The 24,473-nt window shown below is 37.0% G+C and overlaps 1 pseudogene; it reads left to right on the top strand.

Moving 5' to 3' along the window:
* The first annotated feature begins 23,628 nt into the window (after positions 1-23,628).
* LOC119805668 lies at positions 23,629-23,747 on the top strand (annotated as a pseudogene).
* The last annotated feature ends 726 nt before the right edge of the window (positions 23,748-24,473 follow it).

Here is a 24,473-nt window from a genome sequence, read left to right as displayed (position 1 = left end):
GTGTATCATACTGTGCATAGCTTGAGCATATGAGACCTCAAAACCCATCCCACAGTGACACACTTCCTCCAACAAGGCCGCACCTACATCAACAAAATCATGCCTCCTAATAATGTCACTCCCTATGGGTCAAGCATCCAAACACATGAGTCTATTGGGGCTATACCTATTCAAACCACCACAAGAAACATTTAGAATCATATAATAAAACCTAGTAAAAATCTAGAAATCAACAAACAGACAAACCACTAACTAACCTAATTAAGGAAAAGGGGAAGACTTAAGTTCGGTTCCCATTACCTACATCATCAGATGACTTAAGGCCACCTGCCAATCCAGCTCCAGGAAATCTGACACCCTGTTCTGGCTTCCAAGGTCCCCTTCATGCACTGGGCATATACTCGTACAGAAATACACACACACACACACACACATCAAATATATATTTCTTTTTATACATAAAAAGGAGAAATAATAATATACAAATATTAAGTGTACAAGAGAAAAACATTCCATAACAATCTACAATCCTAGAAGGTTTTGTGGAGGAACACCTACCAGACCCTCAAAGACCTGATACTTCAAGTACTGTTTATATGATTCTAAAACCTAGAAACATTTCCCATCTTTGTTTATAAAACAAGTAAATCTAATATAGAATGTACAGATAGCATTTATGGACTAATCTTATAAATATTAATGCTTTTACATTAATAAAATATTATCATATAGCAGAACTAAAAGGAAAACTTACATGGTTTTCTCCATAGATGTTAAAAAGATCATTGGCAAAATTAAACACACATTCAGTAAAGGTAAGTAGGAAACAGGGAATTTTTTCTAACATGCTAACAACACGGACATATGTATGCACAAAAGTGCATACTTTTCTCAAATGATAAAAATGTGCACATGTGTGTGAACTAGTTTCAAGCACATGAATTATATAATAGAACAATAGAGATAGTATCACAAATATCAGAATTGAAATAATTCCTATTTTTCCTATTTTATATTATATTGAACTTAATAGAAATGAAATAAAATCTAAAGATGTAAATTGAACTGAAGAATAAAACATGGTAATGTGATAGTATACCAAAAAAGCCTGAAATAACTGCTGATAAAAATAAAACAAATTAGTAATTTAGTAACATATGAAATTCCAAAAATCAGTATGCTTCACATATAAAATATATAATGCAATTTACAATAACAAGAAAGATACTACTTTGCGCATACTTAATTACATATCACAAAATCTATATCAGAAAGTATTAACAATAATATGCCCCAAAGACACACAATAGATTTACAAATGCAAAGACAGATGTCTTTCAAAGGAATAAATAAATCATTTCCTATATATGAATATATTCTTCAAATAAACACATCCTGTTTTCAAAAGTAGCCCATTTAGAAAAATGCAATAATATACAGTCATAATTTAGGAAAATGCTAATAACAGAGCAGTACAAGAAATAGCTCCTACTATATACTGACTTCATTGTTCTTCTGTAATTAACAGTGTTAGTACCAGCAGATGAAAAGACTGATCAGTAGAACAGAATATAATAGTCCGTAAATATACCCAAGTGCAGGGAACCATGGAGTTGGTCCAGCCTAGCCCTGAGAGTCATGTGTTAGGTTTTTCAGGTAAAGGCCATGGCTTCTGGGGAACAATGTGCCGTCCAGTTTCTGAGAGTCTGATTTACTCCATTAGGTAGTGAAGCATTCAGGCTGCTTGTGTTTCCCATTGTGATCCCTTAGTAGTCAAGGAAGCATGGAAACTTAACAAGACAATTGCTCTTAGACATTAATCTTTTTTATCTTATATTGCTTGCAAACTTCATTGCATGCTGGTAACTACAATTGTATTGATCCTGAGACTTGTGATTATATTCTGTTTCTGATAAAGGTATAAAAAGTCTGATTGCTCTCAATAAAATTGTCACAGACTCAGTCTTGCTGTGATCCTTCCAAGCCAAGTCTGGTTCCATTCATCACAACTGTAGCAGGTAACTGTGGCCCAGTAAGAGAGGTCCTTTACACCTGAAAGCATATGGAAATTAAGAAGACAACGGTGGCACCTTTGTTTCACTGGAGTGAAAACTGAAGAAAATTCTATTATAATAAGTGGATAGTCACTGGGGGGTGTAGGTAAAGCTAGATTTACTCCCATACAATACACCAAGATGAAGTTCAAATGACTTAGATATCTAGTCCCCAAAAAATAAACAAATATGAATAAACCACACGAATTCTAGAAAAAAGCAAGATAAACATCCCTCTAAAACCCAATTCTGAGCTTCTATGATTCACAAAGACAGCAAACCAAAAGTTTGATAGGGCTGGGGCTGAAGCTCATTCATCAAGTGCTTGTCATATGTTGGCCACTCACACAATCACATACATGCACAGGACTGTACACACACACACACACACACACACACACACAGAGAGAGAGAGAGAGAGAGAGAGAGAAAGAGAGAGAGAGAGAGAGAGAGAGAGAGAGAATAAAAAGGGAAACCTTTCACATATGAAACACACACCAAGCAAACTCAGAAGGCAATGAAATTGGCAGAATAGTATCTCTCATGCTGTTCCATGGGACAGGGTTCCAATAGTGGCATGCTGCTACTTGGACTGTCTTTTAATTTTCACATGAGCCCTGATGAAGTTTGGAATGAAATTGTAATTATCCAATCTTCATTTTCATTTTAGTGCATAGTTTCCAGCTACATCTTCTCTGCGAATTTTAAGATCTTAAATCCTTGAGCTTGTAGCTCATCTCTGCAACCCTCATTTTCTTTGCAATATTTGGGATAGCAATTTCTAACTCCACAGATTTACTAAATAGTAAATAGTTTAAATTGTTCTATTATATACTTTATTTTTAGTGATTATAGGTGATCCAAATTTAGGTGCTCGTTGCTGTAAGGACCTATGAACTGTTAAACCAGGCCTCAATTATCAGCCAAGTGTTTCAGTAAGCATATGAAATGAGCTATACACCAGATTTTGCTGAAGTAGGGAAGAGAGCAAGTGCTGGCAGTCTTTAGACTCTAAGAATGTTTCCACTGAGACCAATGAGGAATCCTTGAGGCAAACATGTGGAGGTCAGTGACAAATGTCTGCATACCATCAGCTAGCCAAGACATTTTCTGTGTTTTCCTTTATGCTGTTCTTGTATGGTAAATGCTCCCCAGCGGCAGGTAAGGTATGACATACAAATGTTAGCCCATATGCCTTGTCATACTGATTACTTTAAGGCATCTTCTTTCTCATGTCCTGAAAAGAACCATTACCATTCACATCACATTCACATCACATTCACATATTGCTACTGCATCCCTGATATTCTTGATAAATAGAACATCTTCCCAGCCTTCCCACTGGCTCATCTGGCTCCATGTAATATATGCACTCCAGTATACCCATATTCCTCAAGCTCTTCAGTCTATCTCTACTGCCTGCCATGAGAACTCAGACAACATTTCACCTACTGTGGCATTGGCCGTCATTCTCTGGGCTTCTAAAAGCTACATTCTAGAATATTTCCTCCAATCATTTAATTTTTTCACCTTAATTAACTTGGACTCATTTAGTTACATAGTCTAGTCTCTTTCAAGCAACTTCAAAATACACACCACAATATGACTTGTTCTTACTGCTGCATACTAAGTAATTCTTGAAGCTATCATCATATGTAACCCCATTCTTTGCTTTTGGACATAACCATGCAGTAATTCTGGCATTTAACTTTAGTTATCAGCCTGGTGGCCAAGTGTATTAAGTGGAACAGTTCCTGATATGGGAAAGCTTGTGATTTGAATCAGCTACAGGGTTGGAGCCTGTAGCATCTTCCCATATGTGGGGAAATTCTAGTTCTTACTGAAGGAACTGTAGTTGCCTTTAAAGCTTTGAGGGATTGGAGATGTATGCAGAGCTATAACCCTCAAAAGCATCCATTCAGAGATCCCTAGTATATGTTTCAAGGATCATATTTTTTCCACCAAGGTCTTGAACTTGCACAACTGTCCTGCTTTGCCTTAATGTTTGAATGCCTCTAGACCTCTGTTGCTCAGTCGGGTTTTGAGCTCATTTGTATCAGCATCAGTTACTGCTCCTTAAGAAGTAATAGCCTCATTGTTAAGCTGCCAGTAGTCACTCTGGTCATCATAGCATTTAACTGCTAACAGCTCTTAGTCTCACATCATCTCCATACAGGATGACAAGAGGACTTAGTCACAACCAGCCACCTCTCTTGTCCTTATGACACTTGTATCTCTCAAATCTCAGAATCATCAAACTCTGTTAGGGAATTCTTCCACAGTGGGAAATATTCCTAGGTGATTCAGGTGGGGTAGGCTTCCCCTTACCCTCTAGGTGCTGAGAGAGCCAGCCCAGATCCCTTTCTATATGTTTTCCCTGACCTTTGCCAGTACCACCTAAGTTAGCTATCTTCTTTGAGTGGCAGAGGCCAAGATGAGATTAAAAGTGCAAAGTTTATAGCAGAAACAGTCTATGGAGGGTTAAAGTAAAGAGAGCAGTTATAGGCAGGTAGAGCCTTCAATATTTGGAAGAAAACAGCAAAGGGAACGGAGAAATGGGCAGAAAGACAAAGCAATTCTGCTAGGATTTTCCAAACCAAAAGTTGTTCCTCAGAGGAAACCTGGCCCAAGGGAGGAACATGCTTACTACAGTGCCTCAGCCTTGGCTTAACTGCTAGCTGAGAGGAATAGCAGCTGGAAGCTGTCAATCACTGTGCTCTCTGCTTCACACAGCATGTTTCCCTGAAGGAGAGCTGTGCAGCATGTTTCCATGGTTGCTGCACTACATAACCAATCAAAATCTCTCCTATTCCCCTAGGGTTCTGTTGTCTGAAACGCCTTCTGGTTCCAATTTCTGTATTGTTCCATATACTTAGCTGTATATACTAGAAAACAACTGACTGACTAGGTGAAAAGGAAGTTTTCCTTTAAAAATAAAAAAGCAAAATTAAAGGGTAATAGAGATAACTCATAGAATTGTTCAGAGTTAAGGTAGGTGAAGTTTCCACGATAAATTGACAGAAAGCAACTTGCAGAATTATAGAAGGATTTCAACATGGCTGTTCCCCTGCTACAAAACAAATCCTGGATGCTATACTCTGAGAAGCTGCTATCTAGCCATCTAAACTGAAATGGCTGCTGCTCAAAACTCATTTCTGCATCAGAAGCTTGATGTTCCTTATCTTCCCTGACATTCAGATGGCTGATCCTACTCTGAAAAGCAGATTAAGCTTATATAAATAGTTTGAGGACCATCAGGATTCATGGCAAGTGAATTTGCCCACTGAGTCATCTCATTGGGTCAAGTTTGATTGAAAAAAAAAATACTATGCTAAGTGTTTAGGACAAAATAAATAGCAATTCACCTTTAGTTTTCAACAACTCTTACTGTATAAATTTATTATAATAAGATGGGTATTTGAACTATTTTCTACAGTTTATGCTCTCTTCTCTCTCTTTTACACACAAGCACACACACAAAAACACACACACACGCACAGTGTGTGCTAATGAAAAACAAATAAGACCTCTAGCACACTAGCCTTTGGATAAATACACCAACACCATATCCAAACTACAATACAATTTCTTTATTGGTCAGGGTTAATAATTCAAAATGTGCATGTGTATCACTTTCTTTTATTGTCAATGAATTTTATTAGACAAATCCGAGTACAGAAGAAAGTAGGAGCAGACACCACTAGTGTTCTGTTTCATATTTCATTGGACTACTTAAGTTGTAGCTGCAAATAAAGATCTTTATCAATGTCCATTAGATTCTCAACTTATCACTTGCCTCTATTAGTCTAAGAAATTCATCCAGCATAGAAGTGTAGTCTTCCATATCACATGCACAACCTGGAAGGCTTCTGATTCATGAAACACATTCAATCAACAAGGAATGGAATCTGTGATAAATATTCTAGACTTGACCCAACCTCCTCCACTTCACTTCAGTTGTCAAGAAGTCTAAACTAAATGATGCTTCCGAGGTTTCTACCAAGGTTAAGCTTAGTTATCTCCTGTTATCTGTTCCAGTTACTTGCAGATGGATTGCAGAAGCTTTCATCTCCCCTCCTCTCCATCCATCCCTTTTTTCCTTCCTTGTTTCTTCTGAGAAGATCTCACCAAGATGGCCAGGAGCTTGTGATCCTCTTGCCTTCCAAAGTGCTGGGATTGCAGATGTGCACCACCACAACTGGCTCTTCTTTTGTCCACAGCTGGCTCTTATCTTTTGTTCCCTATGTGCACTTCCAAAAATAAAGAATCCTCATTCTTGTTTTTAGTTCACAGTCCACTTGTATGGTGTTCTGAGTAAGCAAAAGGACATTTAAAGCAAAAATAATATTTGTAATAAAACAGAAGAGAATAAAATACCTGATATGCAGTTCTTAGGCAGAAACCATGAACTGTATAAAGGCTGAGGAAAAAAAAAGATAAATTTTAAAGAGTAAGAATCAATATTTAGTATTATAGAGAAAACATACAAAGAAATATACCCATGAGCTACTGTTAGAGTTTTGCGCTGGAAGACCTGCTTTCCCTGCAAACCTTCCTCAAATCCAAGTTAAAGACTGTGCCCTCTTGCAGAGCTTGTCCTGAAGGGATAAAGGGCCTATCCCCCTCTTTGTATCTATTAATCTTTTTTCTTAGTGATGTGATGAATTCTGAAAAGTAGAAAAGGAGAACAAAGTTACTTGTTTGAACCCACCCACCAGGTAAGAATGGCCTACTTGCAACTGCTAGCAGCTGAAGGGTTGGTTCTCTGTGGACTAGGCCTGAAGTGAGTTTGGGAGAAGAAAAATAAATGCCTTCTTGGGATTTAAGATCTTCCAACACAATGGCTAGTGTGTGAGTGCCTGGCTACTCTCCTAAGCTTGAGAGACAACTTAAACAGAGACTGCAATTATAAAATCAGTATTCATCAGGGGAAAGGAGATTCAGAGCAGAAAATCAAATAAGATAGTGGCCAACATTTGCAAATTTTTGTAGGCAATGTGATACAGTTATGATCTGTGTGCTCCTTTGTAGTGAGGAGCTGCCGGCCGGCTTCCCACTGCCCGGCTCCTGGCCACCGGCTAGCTTATGCCCCGAAAGAACAACACACAAATTGTATTCTTTTAAATACTGCCTGGCCCATTATATTCAGCCTCTTATTCACATCTTTACTAACCCATATCTAATAATATATGTAACACCATGAGCGGTGTCTTACCAGGAAGTTTCTAGCGTACGTCCACCTTGGGCTGGAGCTTCATCTCGTCTGGTTGTAGAGGCAGGGCAATTGTCTGAGCCATCTACCTCACTTCCTTCTTCCTGTTCTGTCTACTCCACCCACCTATTTTCTAACCTATTAGGCCAAGCAGTTTTCTTTATTAATTAACCAATGAAATCAACAGATTGATAGAAGACCCGCCTCCATCACTCCTTACTCTGTATATACTAGAGTCCAGGTCAGATACTTGCTTCTAACTAAAAGGTGTACCACCAACTGTTGGGAAGTCGTTGGCTCAAATATAGCAGCAAGACTTTAAATGATGAAATTGCCATTTCACCTCCCTCAGCTGCCTTTCATTTTGAAAATATTTTCCACATAGAAAACTTACGTTGAGGGTTGTGAGTTGTGGAGAATATATGCTTTGAAGTATATACCAAGTGTGATTAGGATTGCACTGCCATGTAGATTTCTCCTAGGCCTTCTGTTTTTCCTTCTGCCAAAGTAAGATTACGCTTAGGAGCCATGCAAACTTATTTCAAAAACACTTCTCACTTCTTGGTGCTAGCTTTTCCCTTAAACTAATGACATTCTTGGAACTGCTGTTTGATAGTAGAAGCATTACTAAGAGTTTTTTTTTTTTTTATCAAAATCACCGAAGTTTTAAAGTCTAGAAGTTTGTATACTGTTGTTATAGTCAGAGTTGATAATGGTCCATCATATTATTAGAAACAAAGAATGTACATTTCTTTATTTCTCTTTCCACAGCCATTAAATGTGAATAAAATCCATTGCATCATAGGCTACATGAAGTTACCTTGTCATCATCCATTTAAAACACTTATTTAATGTCATTTTATGAATGGAGCCAAGTTTGACAGAAAAAAAGATGGAGCAAAACTTCCTCAGAAATGTGGTTAGTTTCTTCCTTGGGACTAGAGTGATAGACTGTGAATATGTTTATGACACACACATAATTGAATAATAAACATTTATCTGAATGAATATGCATGATGCTCAGGTATTTGCATTATATAAAAGTAAGAGTCACTGGATTTATATAGGAATTAGTGAGTGGGAACTAGAAGTACATTTTGTGTTTAGACAAGGTAATGGGAAAATGTGTTTGTTCAGTCAATTAATCCACAAAAGCTTTATTGAGTACATGGGCTTTTCAAAGCAGGAAGGACATTTGGCAGTGATGGGATGAAGTAAAATGGCACTTTTAACAGAGAATGACAGTGATGACAATGACTCCTTTATTTCTTTGATTCCAAAAAATATTCATAGATACTAGATCCAACACAGAATGGGAAGCTTCAACATTATGAAGGTGCAAACTATTCCAGTATTGCCCTGTTCAAGCTGGAAGTAGGAGCAAAACCAAAGGGAAAGAGAAAATTTTCATTTTGGTGCGGGTTTCAACATATCAGAATGTTTCTGATACTACTTCTCCATCGTCACAGTTCCTCCTGTGTAAATTTGTTTCAAAATTAATATGTGTAACATCAAACCATGTATAACAAACAAGTGGTTCAAAACCATTAGGAAATAGCAACACTGGTATTTTAATGTCATTAGTCTTAATTATAGAAAAAAATATTACATTTTTGGTTTTTTGAGACAAGGTTTCTCTGTGTGATAGCCTTGGCTATCCTGGAACTCATTGTGTAGACAAGGCTGGTCTTGAACTCACTGAGACCCACCTGTCTTTGACTCCCAAGTGCTGGGATTAAAACATCACATTTTTAATAGATAAACTCAAACTCTTTAAAACACATGATATTTAAAAATCAGTAGGCCTAGCATGGCAGTATATGCCTATAACCCTAGGACTAAAATAGCTGAAGCAGGAATATCATGAGTTCAAGGTTAGCCTAAGATATACAAAATTATTATAGGGTACATACAACAGGAAGGAGGGGTTGACCATATACTCAGAGGAAGGTCTTGTGACCCTGCCTATACCTCCATGAGGAAGAGCTAGAAGACAAAAGCTCAGATAGAATCATTCTTTTGCAAGGATGCACAATTTAACTCTTTGGGATAATGGTTGCTTGGGTCAGAAAATAGACATGCACAAAAAAAGAATAACATGAAATTATGTTTGTATGTTAAGAATGCATCTTAAAAATTGAAAAATCACATTAAACCTCATTTCTCTAACTTTTTTGTTCTCAATCAACCTGGACAGGCAGAATAGACTTTTAGATCAAGACCAAATATATAGGTAACTAGTCACTGATTTTAAGTCTTTTGGTATAGAGAATCAGAGGATTGACCAAAAAATGTTAGGAGGAGCTACTGGTTATAAAACTATTTAACAGCTGTAGTAAGAGGCCACTTGTTCATTTTCAGGCTGCCCAGACTCCTGAAATATTCACACAGAAACTATATTATTTAAATTATTGCTTAGCCAATCACTTAAGCGTATTTCTGGTTTACTCTTGTATCTTATTTAACCCATTTCTATTAGTTTATATTTTACCACAAAGCTTGTGGCCTACCAGCAAAGTTCTATCCAGGGTCTGTCTCCAGCAGGGCTGCATGGTTTCTCTCAAATCTGCCTTCTTCCTCCCAGCATTCAATTTAGTTCCCCCACCTCCCTGCCTAGCTCTACTCTGCCCTATCACAGGCCAATGCAGATTCTTTATTCCTTAACCAGTAAAAGCAACACATATACAGAATGACTTCCCACACAAACATCCATTCTAATTTATTTCCTTTCCCCCTTTTAGTATACATTTTTGTGAGTCTAACATATTTAGATGTCTGTATTCAATACCAAAAACAAGATACACAATAGTTCTATCATTCCTTAAAAATGACTTCATGTTACAATTCTGCTCTTATATATGACTTCCCTTGCTAACTTCTGTCAAGCAATAATCTGTCTTGCTACAATGTATTGTAAGTATAATATAGTACATAACCTTCACAGATTTGTTTCATTCTAATTTATTGCCTTTGTGATTAATTGATGGTTCCAGTGTTGATAGCTTATCCCTTTTTCTTATGAATAGTATTTAAGTCATATATATATATATATATATATATATATATATATATATATATATGATATATTGTATATATCATAGTTCATTCACTTTCTAACAGATATTTAGTTTGTTTCCTGCTCAGACCAATTAAACTAGAGCTGTTCCAACCAAGGAAACAACTACCAAAGTGAAAAGGCATCCCGAAGAATGTAACATTTTTTGCCAGCTGTATATCTAATAATGAATTGATATCTAGTTTGCATAAAGACCATAAAAATTAAATATATACAAACTAAATTATCTAATCAATTAAAAAGAAAATTAACAGAATAAGTAGTTTGCAAAGAAGCAGAATAAGTGTATGGGAAAATGTTTAACAGCTAGGCATCAACAAAATACAAATCAGAACTACATTAAGATTCTTCCTCACCCTAATCAGAAATAGCTATTTTCTAGAACACAAACAAGAAATGCTGGCTAGGGTATAGTGGGGGTGTAAACCTTATAAACTGATAATGGGAATGCAGCCACCATGGAAATCAGTATAAAGGTTTCTAAAAAAGAACTAAAGATGGAACTACAATATGACCCATTATATTACTCCATATTACAGAGATACCTATACATCAGTGTTTATTGTTTCACTAAGTGCTCTGTGACAGTTGAGTAAACAAAGAAAATGTGTTGCATGTGGAATTTTATTTAGCCATTAAAAAATAAAATTGTTATTTTGTTGGAAAGGAAAGGAACTGAAGATCTCAGAGAGAAAAAGATAAATAAGGACTGTTTCCCTCATGTGAGGAATCCAGATTTAAAATTGTGTGTGTAAATGATGAAAGCAGAGTAGAACTATATGGGGAGGAAGGGGCAAGAGATGGTAATAGAGCATTGAATATGAGTAAATTATATGATGCACATTTGCGTAAATGTTTAATGAAACCCTCAATTTATATAATCAACATGTTAATTAATATAAAAATAAAAATACCACAAAATTGAGGGAAATTATGTGTTGGTTTTTATGTGTACATAACTGTGCATTTTGCTAAGATAGATAATCAAAGAATAAAATTGTTGGGTTATGTAAGTGTATATTTAATTTTGCAACAAAGCTGCCAATTCTATTTCTAGGTGGTTGTGCCATTTTGAATTTTCATTAGCGGTGTGTGAGGCTCCTAGTTGATCTACAGCTTTGCAAGGAGAATGAATATCCTTAGATTTTACCCATTGTAAAAGAAGTGTACTGGTATCTCCATGTATTAGTTTCATGGTTCTACTATAAAATACCTAGGCAACTGGCTTGTAAAACCAAAGCTTTTGTTTAACTTACTGTCTAGAAGATGCAGTCCAACATCAAACCAAGCTGTAAAGTTGTAACTCACACAATTTTGTGAGATAATTTTAAGTTTCTCACAAATATAAAATTAATACTGTAAATTTGCAACTCACACAATTTCGTGAGATTATTTTAAGTTTCACACAAATGTAAAAATTAATACAGAGACATGCTTTGTAAATTTTACTTTTTACATCTATGCTAATAATTTCCAAACTATAATATGCAACTGCCAAAATATTGACATTGATACAAACCACTAAGAACATTCATATTTTTCCAGTTTTGCTTACTCTGAAGTGCACTATTAGACTCTATATTTTGTAACCAGTTTAGATTTGTACATCTATACCACAAAGGAGACACTGAATAGTTTTATCACCACAAGGATCCCTGTTGTTATTTTAATTTATATTGTTATAAGTTTCTTTTATGATGGCAGGGGTGTTACCTGTATATTTGTCTGTGTACTTCATATATGCAGTACCTCCTAAAGTCAGAAGACAGTATCTGATCCTCTCACCTGGAATTACAAATTGTTTCCAGTTGAAACCACTTTCTTACAAATGGTACAGTATCACTTGCTGAAGGTTACTTACAAATTCTATTTGTATACACTCATCTTCTTTATCTATCAGCTGTTGACTGACTTCTAGGATGGCCTATTTCTTGGCTACTTTGAGTAACATAGTGGCATAGATGGATGCAAGAGTGTCTCTGTGTTATATTTAGAGTCTTTTGGGTGTACCTGAGTCATATGGTAGTACTCTTTTCAGTTTCTTTGAAGTCTATCTATATTTCTTTCCGTAGTGGTTGCACTAATTCATGTTCAGTATTCCTTGTCATTTATTTTCTTGACTATAGTTATTCTAACTGGGAAGACATGAATTCTCAAAGTTGTTTTAGTTTGCATTTTTGATAGCTAAGGATGTTTAACACTTCTTAGAGTGCTTATTGGTCATTTGTATTTCTTCTTTTGGCAGTTGTTTAATTCATTACTCCATCTACTAACTGGAGGATTTTTTTGAGTGCTGTTTAATTTTTTGTTTGATTTTTAATTATGTCCTAGATATTAATATTCTTTCTGATTTGCAACTGGAAAAGATTTTCTCTCATTCTGTGAGCTCTTTTCACTCTGACAACTATTTCCTTTGCTGAGCACAGGTTTTTAATTTCACATAACTTTATTTGTCAATTTTATAGATTATTTCCTGTATTATTAGAATTATTTTCAGAAATACATGCCTATGCCTGTATTTATATAAGTATTTGATCCAGGTTTCCCTCTGGTAGTTTCAAAATTTAATGTCCTATATTAATGTTTTTCATTTATTTTTCATTGATTTGTGTAAGGGGTGAGTAATATGAACACAATTATTCTGCATGTCCAGTTTTCTCAGCACATTTCCAGAAAAGGTTATATATTTCCTGGAGTATGCTTTTGGTATTTTTGTCAAAGATTAGGTAGAGGTAAATGTATGGGCTTATTTCAGTTTCCTCTATTTTATCCCATTTGTCTGATTATCTGTTTTTATGTGTTGTCTCTTTTAGCATGGCTCTTTAGTATGATTTTAGATAAGACATTGTGGTAGCTCCAACACTTCCTTCTGATTGATGTTGTTTGACATTTGGGGTCTTTCATGTTTCCATATGTATGTTAGAATTTTTTTCTAGTTCAGTAGAGAATGTCACTGGAATTTGATGGGGATTGTACCAAACCTGTAGATCACTTTTCAATATTTCCATTTTCATAATATTAATTTTGTTAATCCATAAGAATCAAAAAACTTTTGCCTCCTAACATCTTCTTCAAGTTCTTCAAGTTCCCTATAGTTTCATTGTAGAAATTTTTCACACTTTTAGTTAAGTTTATTCCTAGATATTTTAGTGTTTCTAAGATAATGGGAATGGAATAATTTTCTCATTTCTTTTTAGCAAATTTCTAATTAGTAATTGAAATTTTATTGATTTTGTGTTCTGATACTTTGCTTAACTTTGCCAGTTCTAAGAGTTTTCTGGTGGCATCATTGTGATTTGTCAATATTGGATTGTGTGGTCTACTAATAAAGAAATTTTGAGCTCTTTTCTATTTGTATCATTTTTCCTTCTTTTTTATTATTTTTATTTTATGTATGTGAGTGTTTTGGCTGCATGTATGTAGCTGTACCACATGAATGTCTAATGCTCATGGAGGTCAGAGGCCAGAAGACAATAGAATTTACAAAAAATACTTTGAAATCTTCCCACTTAGTAGAATGTTGGTGATAGACTTGTCATATACGATCTCTAATATTCTGAAGACTTTATCTGTATAGATTAAGATGCATTTCCTTATTTAAGTCTACTTATTTGAGGGATTATATTTACTGATTTCCATTTGGTGAACCAACCTTGTAGTCCTGGATTGAAACCAACTTGGTTATAGAATATGATCTTCCTAGTGTGTTCTTAAATTAAACTTTCAAGAATTCTATTGAGAAATCCCATAACTAATGTGCATCAAATTGTTATATAATTTTCTTTATTTGTTGTACTTTTATTTTGGTGTGGAATCAGGGTAATGCTGTCTTTGTGAGATGAGTCTGACAATGCTACTCTCCTTTCTACTTTAATGAACAGATTAAAAGCAATGGTTTTAGCTAGTTCTTCTTTAAACATTTAATCTATGGGGATTCCATTTGGTACCGGACTGTCCTCTGTTGAGAGACTTTTTATAACTGCCACTTTTTTCTCTCATTTTTTTATTAAAGATTTCCATCTCCTCCCCTCCTCCTCCCCCTTCCTTCCCCTCCCTTCCACCCATACCCCACTCTGCCCCTCTCCAAGACAAAGAGCCATCAGGGTTCCCTTCACTATGTTAAGTCCAAGGTCCTCCCAGCTCCCCCTAAGTCCAGGAAGGTGAGCAACCAAACTGACAAGGCTCACAGTGAGCCCGTCCATGCTGTAGAGCTCATGTTCATTGCCATTGTCCTTGGTTTCTCAGTCCTCCTCCACCGTCAGCCACATTCAGAGAGTCCGGTTTGGTCCCCTGTTCCATCAGTCCCATTCCAACTGGACTTGGTGGTCTCCCGTTAGCTCTGTCCCACTGTCTCAATGGGTAAACGCACTCCTCACAATCCTGACTTCCTTGCTCATGATCTCCCTCCTTTTGCTCCTCATCAGGACCTTGGGAGCACAGTCCTGTGCTCCTATGTGGGGCTCTGTCATTTTCTCCATCCAATGCCAGGTGAAGGATCTATGGTGATATGCAAGATATTCATGAGTATGGCAATAGGATCTGGACATTTCTGGCACCCTCTCCTCAGCTGCCCAAGGACCTAGCTGGGGGCGTCTTCCTGGACACCTGGGAACCCCTCTAGAGTCAAGTCTCTGCCAACCCTAGAATGGCTCCCTTTACTAAGATATATAATTCCTTGTTCCCATATCCACCCTTCCTATATCCCAACCATCCTATTCCCCCAAGCTCTTCCCATCCTCCACTTCACACTTTTCTCTCCCCATCCCCCCTCCCCCCATCCCACCCCAACCCCCATGTTCCCAAGTTTTGTCCGGCAATCTTGTCTACTTCCAGTATCCAGGAGGATAACTATATGTTTTTCTTTGGGTTCACCTTCTTATATAGCTTCTCTAGGATTTTTTACGAATTATAGGCTCGATGTCCTTTATTTATGGCTAGAAACCAATTATGAGTGAGTACCTCCCATGTTCATCTTTTTGGGCCTGGGTTACCTCACTCAGGATGGTGTTTTCTATTTCCATCCATTTGCATGCAAAATTCAAGATATCATTGTTTTTTATCGCTGAGTAGTACTCTAATATGTATATATTCCACACTTTCTTCATCCATTCTTCCACTGAAAGGCATCTAGGTTGTTTCCAGGTTCTGGCTATTACAAATAATGCTGCTATAAACATAGTTGAACAAATGCTTTTGTAATATGATTGGGCATCTCTTGGGTAAATTCCCAAGAGTGGGATTGCTGGGTCCTGGGGTAGGTTGATCCCAAATTTCCTGAGAAACCTCCACACTGCTTTCCAAAGCAGTTGCACAAGTGTGCATTCCCACCAGCAATGGATGAGTGTACCCCTTACTCCACATCCTCTCCAGCAAAGGCTATCATTGATGTTTTTGATTTTGGCCATTCTGACAGGTGTAAGATGGTATCTCAACGTTGTTTTGATTTGCATTTCCCTGATTGCTAAGGAGGTTGAGCATGCCCTTAAGTGTCTTCTGGCCATTCGAACTTCTTCTGTTGAGAATTCTCTGTTCAGTTCAGTGCCCCATTTTTTTAATTGGGTTCATTAGCATTTTAAAGTCTAGTCTCTTGAGTTCCTTATATATTTTGGAGATCAGACCTTTGTCTGTTGTGGGGTTGGTGAAGATCTTTTCCCAGTCAGTAGGCTGCCTTTTTGTCTTAGTGATAGTGTCCTTTGCTTTACAGAAGCTGCTCAGCTGCAGGAGGTCCCATTTATTCAATGTTGCCCTTAATGTCTGTGCTGCTGGGGCTATACATAGGAAGCGGTCTCCTGTGTCCAAATGTTGTAGAGTACTTCTCACTTTCTCCTCTAACAGGTTCCGTGTGTTCAGATTGATATTGAGGTCTTTAATCCATTTGGACTTGAGTTTTGTGCATGGTGATAGACACGGATCTACTTTCATTCTTCTACAGATTGACATCCAGTTATGCCAGCACCATTTGTTGAAGATGCTTTCTTTCTTCCATTGTGTGCTTTTAGCTCCTTTATCAAAAATCAGGTGTTCATAGGTTTGTGGGTCTTCTGTTCGATTCCATTGGTCGACTTCTCTATTTTTATGCCAATACCAAGCTGTTTTCAATACTGTAGCTCTATAATAGAGTTTGAAGTCAGGGATGGTAATGCCTCCAGAAGTTCCTTTATTGTATAAGATTGTTTTGGCTATCCTGGGTTTCTTGTTCTTCCATATAAAGTTGATTATTGTCCTCTCAAGATCTGTGAAGAATTTTGATGGGATCTTTCAGGGGATTGCATTAAATCTTTAGATAGCCTTTGGTAGTATTGCCATTTTTACTATGTTGATCCTCCCAATCCAAGAGCAAGGGAGATCCTTCCATTTTCTGGTATCCTTTTCAATTTCTTTCTTCAAAGACTTAAAGTTCTTGTCAAATAGGTCTTTCACTTCCTTGGTTAGAGTTACCCCAAGATATTTTATGCTATTTGTGGCTATCGTGAAAGGTGACGCTTTTCTGATTTCTTTCTCTGCTTCCTTATCCTTTGTATATAGGAGGGTGACTGATTTTTTGGAGTTGATCTTGTAACCTGCCACGATACTAAAGGAGTTTATCAGCTGTAGGAGTTCTTTGGTGGAGTTTTTTGGGTCGCTTATGTACACTATCATATCATCTGCAAATAATGAAAGTTTAACTTCTTCCTTTCCAATTCGAATCCCCTTGATCCCCTTGTTTTGTCTTATTGCTATTGCTAGAACTTCAAGTACTATATTGAAGAGATAAGGAGAGAGTGGATAGCCTTGTCGCGTTCCTGAATTTAGTGGGATGGCCTTGAGTTTCTCTCCATTTAATTTGATGTTAGCTGTCGGCTTGCTGTAAATAGCCTTTATTATATTTAGGAATGACCCCTGTATCCCTAATCTCTCCAAGACCTTTATCATAAAGGGGTGCTGAATTTTGTCAAATGCTTTATCTGCATCTAATGAGATGATCATATGGTTTTTATCCTTCAGTTTATTTATATGATGGATTACATTGATAGATTTTCGTATGTTGAACCAACCCTGCATCTCTGGAATGAAGCCTACTTGATCATAGTGGATAATTTTTCTAATATGTTCTTGGATTCTGTTTGCCAGTATTTTATTGAGAATTTTTGCATCGATGTTCATGAGTGAAATTGGCCTGTAATTCTCTTTCTTGGTTAAGTCTTTGTGTGGTTTAGGTATCAGGGTAATTGTAGCTTCATAAAAGGAATTTGGCAATGACTGTTCTGTTTCTATATTATGAAATACCTTAAGGAGTATAGGTATTAGGTCTTCTTGGAAGTTCTGGTAGAATTCTGCATTGAACCCATCAGGTCCTGGGCTCTCTTTGGTAGGGAGGTTTCTGATAACAGTTTCCAAATCTTCGCGACTAACAGGACTATTTAGAGCATTTACCTGGTCCTGGTTTAACTTTGGTAGATGGTACTTACCTAAAAAAGTGTGCATTTCTTTTATATTTTCCAATTTTGTGGCTTACAGGCTTTTGTAGTAAGATCTAATGATTCTCTGAATTTCCTCTGTGTCTGTGGTTATATCCCCTTTTTCATTTCTGATCTTATTAATTTGTGTGTTCTCTCTCTGCCGTTTGATTAGTTTGGCTAGGGGTTTGTCAATCTTGTTGATTTGTTTCATTGATTCTTTGGATTGTTTTCTGTGTTTCTATTTTGTTGATTTCTGCCCTCAGTTTGATAATTTCCAGTCTTCTACTCCTCCTAGGTGAGTCTGCTTCTTTCTTTTCTAAAGCTTTCAGTTGTGCTGTTAAGTCTCCAATGTGTGCTTTCTCCGTTTTTTTTTTTTAAAGTGGGCACTTAGTGCTATGAATTTTCCTCTTAGCATTGCTTTCATAGTGTCCCATAAGTTTGAGTATGTTGTGTCTTTATTTTCATTAAATTCAAGAAAGACTTTAATTTCTTTCTTTATTTCTTCCTTGACCCAGGTGTGGTTCAGTAGTTGACTGTTCAGTTTCCATGAGTTTGTAGACTTTCTGGGGGTAGCATTGTTGTTGAATTCTAATTTTAATCCATGGTGATCCGATAAGATGCAGGTGGTTACTAATATGTTTTTGTAACTGTGGAAGTTTGCTTTGTTACCGAGTATGTGGTCAATTTTCGAAAAGGTTCCATGAGCCACAGAGAAGAAGGTATATTCTTTCCTGTTTGGGTGGAATGTTCTATAGATGTCTGTTAAGTCCATTTGGTTCATTACCTCTATTAAGTCTCTTAATTCTCTGTTAGGTTTCTGTCGAATTGACCTGTCCATTGGTGAAAGAGGAGTGTTGAAGTCTCCCACTATCAGTGTGTTTGGTTTGATGGCTGCCTTGAGTTCTAGTAATGTTTCTTTTATATAAGTGGGTGCTTTTGTATTAGGGGCATAGATATTCAAGTTTGAGACTTCATTCTGATAGATTTTTCCTGTAATGAGTATAAAGTGTCCCTTTCCATCTCTTCTGATTGATTTTAGTGTGAAGTCAATTTTGTTAGAAATTAGTATGGCCACACCCGCTTGTTTCTTAGGTCCATTTCCTTGATAAACCTTTTCCCAACACTTTACTCTGAGTAGATGTCTGTCTTTGTGGTTGAGGTGTGTTTCTTGTAAACAGCAAAATGTTGGATCTTGTTTCGTATCCAATCTCTTAGCCTGTGCCTTTTTATAGGTGAATTGAGTCCATTGATATTAAGTGATATTAATGACCAGTGGATGTTAACTCCGGTTGTCATTTTTTATTTGGTAGTAGAGATTGTGTGTTTCCTTTCTTTGAGATGTGCTGGTGAAGGGTCGCTAGATGTCTGAGTTATTTTGGGCAATGCTGGACTCCCTTGTTTGTGAATTTCCTTCTATTATTTTCTGTAAGTCTGGATTTGTGGCTATGTACTGCTTAAATTTGTTTTTATCCTGGAATATTTTGTTTTCTCCATTTATAGTGAATGAAAGCTTAGCTGTGTATAGTAATTTGGGCTTGCATCCATGGTCTCTTAGTTTCTGCAAAACATCTATCCAGGACCTTCTGGCTTTCATGGTTTCCATAGAGAAGTCAGGTGTTAGTCTGATAGGTTTACCTTTATATGTTACTTGACCTTTTTCCTTTGCAGCTCTTAATATTCTTTCTTTATTCTGTATGTTTTGTCTTTTGATTATAATATGGCGAGGGGATTTTTTTTTTTGATCCAGTCTATTTGGTGTTCTGTAAGCTTCTTGAACCTTAATAGGAATATCTTTCTTTAGGTTTGGGAAGTTTTCTTCTATAATTTTATTAAATATATTTTCTGGACCATTGAGCTGTATTTCTTCTCCTTCTTCTACGTCTATTATTCTTAGGTTTGGTCTTTTTATTGTGTCCCAGATTAACTGAATGTTTTGTGATGAGAATTTGTTGGATTTGCTATTTTCTTTGATCAGTGCGTTTATTTTCTCTAAGGTATCTTCAGAATCTGAGATTCTTTCTTCTATCTCTTGTATTCTGTTGGTTATTCTTGTTTCTGTAGTCTCTGTTAGTTTACATAGATTTTCCATATCCATCTGGCCCTCGGGTTGTGTTTTCTTCCTTGCCTCCATTTCAGTTTTCAAGTCTTACACTGTTTCCATTATCTGTTTGATTCTTTTTTCTTGGTTTCCTAGGATATCATTTACGGATTTACTCAGTTCTTCAAACTTTTTGTTATTCTTCTCTTCCATTTCCTTAAGGGAGTTTTTCACCTCCTGTTTAAGGGACTCTATTACTTTCATAAAGTCAATTTTTTTCTACTTCTTCTTGATTAGTGTGTTCAAGTCCTCCTGTTATAAGTTCACTGGGTTCTGGTGCTTTCATGTTGTTTTTCAAATTGTTGGAGGAATTCTTGCATTGGCACCTCCCCATTTCTTCCTCTGAATAGTCCCCTTTGGGACTTCTTTTAGAAGTTTAATTCACCCCAATGAATTCAATTCACTCACCCCAATGAATGATGGATCCTCTGGCAGACTGTCAGGTCTCCTTGCAGGCCAAGCAGCTCACTGACAAAGGGCCTACCTTGCTGCAGGCAGGCTAATGAAGGAGGGGACCTCCCACCGGCCTGGGTGCACTCAATTCCAGGTCCCCGGTGCCCAAACAGGCTGAGCTGTGGGATTTTGTGGCCCCAAAAATGGGAGGATGAGGCGGGGGGGGGGGGGTCTGGGTGCAAGCTGGGAAGGGACAGGAAGAGAGAGGCAGTATCCGGGGAGAATAACCCCTGCAGGAAGAGCAGGAAGTGTGCGGGTGGAGGGGGAGTTGGGGAATTTCGGTGTCCCCTCTCTGGGCTGCTGCCGCGGTTCAGGCACTCACTCCTCACTCACCCCAATGAATGATGGATCCTCTGGCCGACTCTCAGGTCTCCTTGCAGGCCAAGCAGTTCACTGACAAAGGGCCTACCTTGCTGCAGGCAGGCTAATGAAGGAAGGATATAACTGCCTCTTGTTGATTACTGTGGATCTGTTTATTTTTATTGATTTACTTTTTATAGGTTATATGTATATAGAAATTTATCCACTTTTCTAGATAGTCCAAGTTTTAGAATATGAGTTCATACATTCCTAGTAGTTCTCTGAATTTCATTCTAATGTATATTAACTTTCCATTTTTCTTTTTCAAATTTATGAATTTGTATTTTCTCCCTCTTTAGGTTAGTTTGTCTAGTACATCAAGTATTTATTTTAAAAGCTTAACTCTTTGGTTCTATGTATTGCTATTTTAGTTTCTTTTTCACTAGCTGCTATGATCATTCTTTTCTGCTTATTATACATAGCTTTTGGATTTGGGGTATTATTGACTTTCTTTCCTTGCACTATGTGGGATTGAGAGATGAACTCGGGTCATCAGGCACAGAATCAAGAACCTCCACTCACTAAGCCATGTCACTAACTCCCATAAGAATACAATGACTATTATTAGGTAATAAGAATGGCATAAAAGTATTTACACTCACAGCCGTTTGAAGAAATCAGCCCTGATAACACCTTGATTTTAAACCTTATAACCCATAGAACAGCAACCAAGAAATTGTTGTAATTTCTTGGTACTCTGTTACAGTTTCCCAAGCCAAATAATACAGTGTCCAAAAGCACCAAAACCATGGCAGGAGGTTTCCAATAAAGCACCACTATGAAAATTCAGTCAGCACATTCCATTTTCCTATGGGTAACACTTGTCCCTGAGAAAAATATACAGAGAAGCTGCTGGAATAATGCTATAGGTTTTTTTCTTATTTAGTGTTGAATGAGACTGAATTAAATAGCTACTTACTTATCCATCTGTTACAGAATTCCCTGCAGCACTTTACACATGACAACTCAGAGTCCTTGGTAGAATAAAGAAATCAGATACCTTATCTTATCTTAACCTCTTCTTGCTATTTAATAAGTTAATCTGCTAAAGTTCAAAGGATATTCTAAGTTGAATATCTGCAAACCCAAATAAAGATAAAAAGCTCCAGCAACTTTTATGAGACTTGACATGTGTCTATCAATATAGTTTGTTATGCAATAGATAGAAAAAACAGAAATACAACCCAGTGTGTGTGTGTGTGTGTGTGTATGTGTGTGTGTGTATCTTATCTCAATGCATGAGGAGATGGTTAGTTTGCACCTGGGCTGGGTGGGATGCCTCTATGCATGTGTAAGGAATGCCTGCAGAGGGAAACTGAGATAACGTTGAAACGTGCTAGTTAATGTTTTATAATGTGCGGTTTAAATTTCAAAATTTCCTTACAGATACCTTGTGCTGACTTGTATTCTTTGGGGATGTGCAGATTGATGATTTGAACCTGGTTTAAACATTTACAAAGTCTAGTTTTAGTTGTAACCAGTAGAATAGAAAATATTTCCCAGCAGATGTCACAGATTGTCTTAGGGACATTCCACCACTGCCTTTTTCCTATATCAGCATAGGTTCTAGGTTCTATCTGTATTCTTTTGTTGTTGTTGTTGTTGTTTGTTTTGTTGTTTTTGAAACAGAATTTCATAGTAGCTATGGAGTCAGTCCAGGAATTCACTCTATAGACCAGGATAGCCTCAAACTCATAGAGATCCACCTGCCTCTGCCTCCTGAGAGCTGGAATTAAAGGCACGCACCACCACCACCTGTCTTCTAGCTGGATTTTTAACATTTATCCTTATAGCCACAGGTAAATGTAGCTATCAGTCATCACATTTGGAGCAGACAGATACTATCAGAGAGATCTATAACTGCACGAAATGTAAAGGAGAAATGGCCATGAGGGAGGCCAGCCCCAGTTAATACATCTACAAGGCAACCCAACCCTTATAGGTAAGGTTCAGAGAATATTGGGAAAGAGGAACAGAGAAAAATTGTAAAAGCCAAAGTACCAGAAACTCTGCTATGACATTATCTACCAAGCATGACAAAAATGCTACACACATAAAATCTCAAAAATCTGTTTCCCTGACCAAGACCTGAATGACAATACCAATTGACATTTCATTGTGGATGGCGGAATTCTCACAAGGCTTCCCTGCTGCATAAAGAGCTACAAGCAATCAATGTATGCTGAGACAGAGAGAATCAATTTTCTCCAGGGACAAGTTCCCTGATAGGTTATCCATTCCATGTAGTCAGCCCTAAATACATGAATACATGTACATACAAGTAACACGAAAGGAAATTAGTATTGTGGCTTCCTTTCATATGTCTTAGTGGATTATGACAAACATAATGCACATTCTTAAGACTCAGACCTACTTTGAAACACATCAAATTCCATTATGATTAACAGACCCCCCCTCCTTTTATCACATATGTTTAATTTGAAAAGTTTGTGTAGGGGGTTCTGCCATGTGGGTGTCCTCAGAGGCCAGTTGAGGGCATTGGATACCCTGGAGTTGGAGTTACCTGTTGTTGGAAGACACTTGACATGGCTGCTGGTGATCAACTTTGGGTTCATGACAAGAGCAGCAAGGACCTTTAACCACTGACCAACCTTCTAGATCTGGAGGCTTAAGTTTTAGAAAGCCTCAAATTATAAAGTATTGTTGTATGTGTTTCCTTTCTTTTGTCCTAATCTGTGGTTGTATCTGCACCCTAGGTTGAAGATAGAAACATAGCGGCCTGTCCTAAAATTTTCTGGAGACCACATAATAGAATGAAAATGGCAAAATATTTTCTGCTTCAAGGAGAGATCAGAGCTAGAAAAATGCCTCTAATTCTAGACCTTATTTCTGAATGTAAATAGAGAGAGGTTGGGGAATATCACAGGTACAGCATAGAAACAACTGGACCACTAAATATCAGCTTTCCTACCTCTTTTCTTACCTGGCAGGGGAGATACCATGATCATGTAGGTGGTTGTCCCAGGGCGAGGTTCAACTATTGCACTCTGTCAAGAACATAAGTTTGGAAGAGAAGAGTTGGGATTGCAAAGGAAAATAAAAATGGAGTTTGGCAGTTATTTCTTATGAGTATCATGAATTTTTCTATAGACTATCTCTGGGAGCAAGTGCATTATAGGATATAAGGAAATGGAAGCTGCAGAAGAATGAAAATTGCATAGTTAAATCAAGGTCATTCACCAAAGACACACATAAACAACTGCTAAATCCATTGCTTGCATAAACTATTTTGTTTTTGTTATTGGATTAAATTAGTCATGGATAGCTTTATACTCTGGGCACCATAGATGCTCCAAACGGGATCTCCATTAGGAAGCATATGTGAATAAACAAAATGGTTATGAAGTACAAGAGAACAGTGGAAATATTTATATACAAAACTGTTTTGTGAAGTTAATTAGGATCTTAAAAAAGGATTAAGCTCTAGGAGAAGGTCTAACTCTAGAGAAATGGCATAATAAATTATGGGACATTGATGTAATGAAATATTATGCAAGCATTAAAATGATAATTAAGATTATGTTGGAACATCAACAAGATGTTTTATATAATTTAAATCAAAACTAGTCAAATACAAAATGGAATAAATATGCATCAGAGCCAAAAATTGCACATGCATATCGAAGGAGATTAACTAAAAAGGTTATTAAACTGAGAGTGGATCATTTGTTTTTAATTAAAATCTGCTATTATTTAGACTTTGTATAAATACATATATATTTAGATGTATGCATGAACATATGACCGACCATAAGACAGT

The sequence above is a fragment of the Arvicola amphibius genome, chromosome X, assembly GCF_903992535.2.
Source record: "Arvicola amphibius chromosome X, mArvAmp1.2, whole genome shotgun sequence".
Taxonomy (NCBI): Eukaryota; Metazoa; Chordata; class Mammalia; order Rodentia; family Cricetidae; genus Arvicola; species Arvicola amphibius.
The sequence above is the reverse complement of the archived record's forward strand: the minus strand, read 5'-3'. Positions and strand labels throughout refer to the sequence as shown.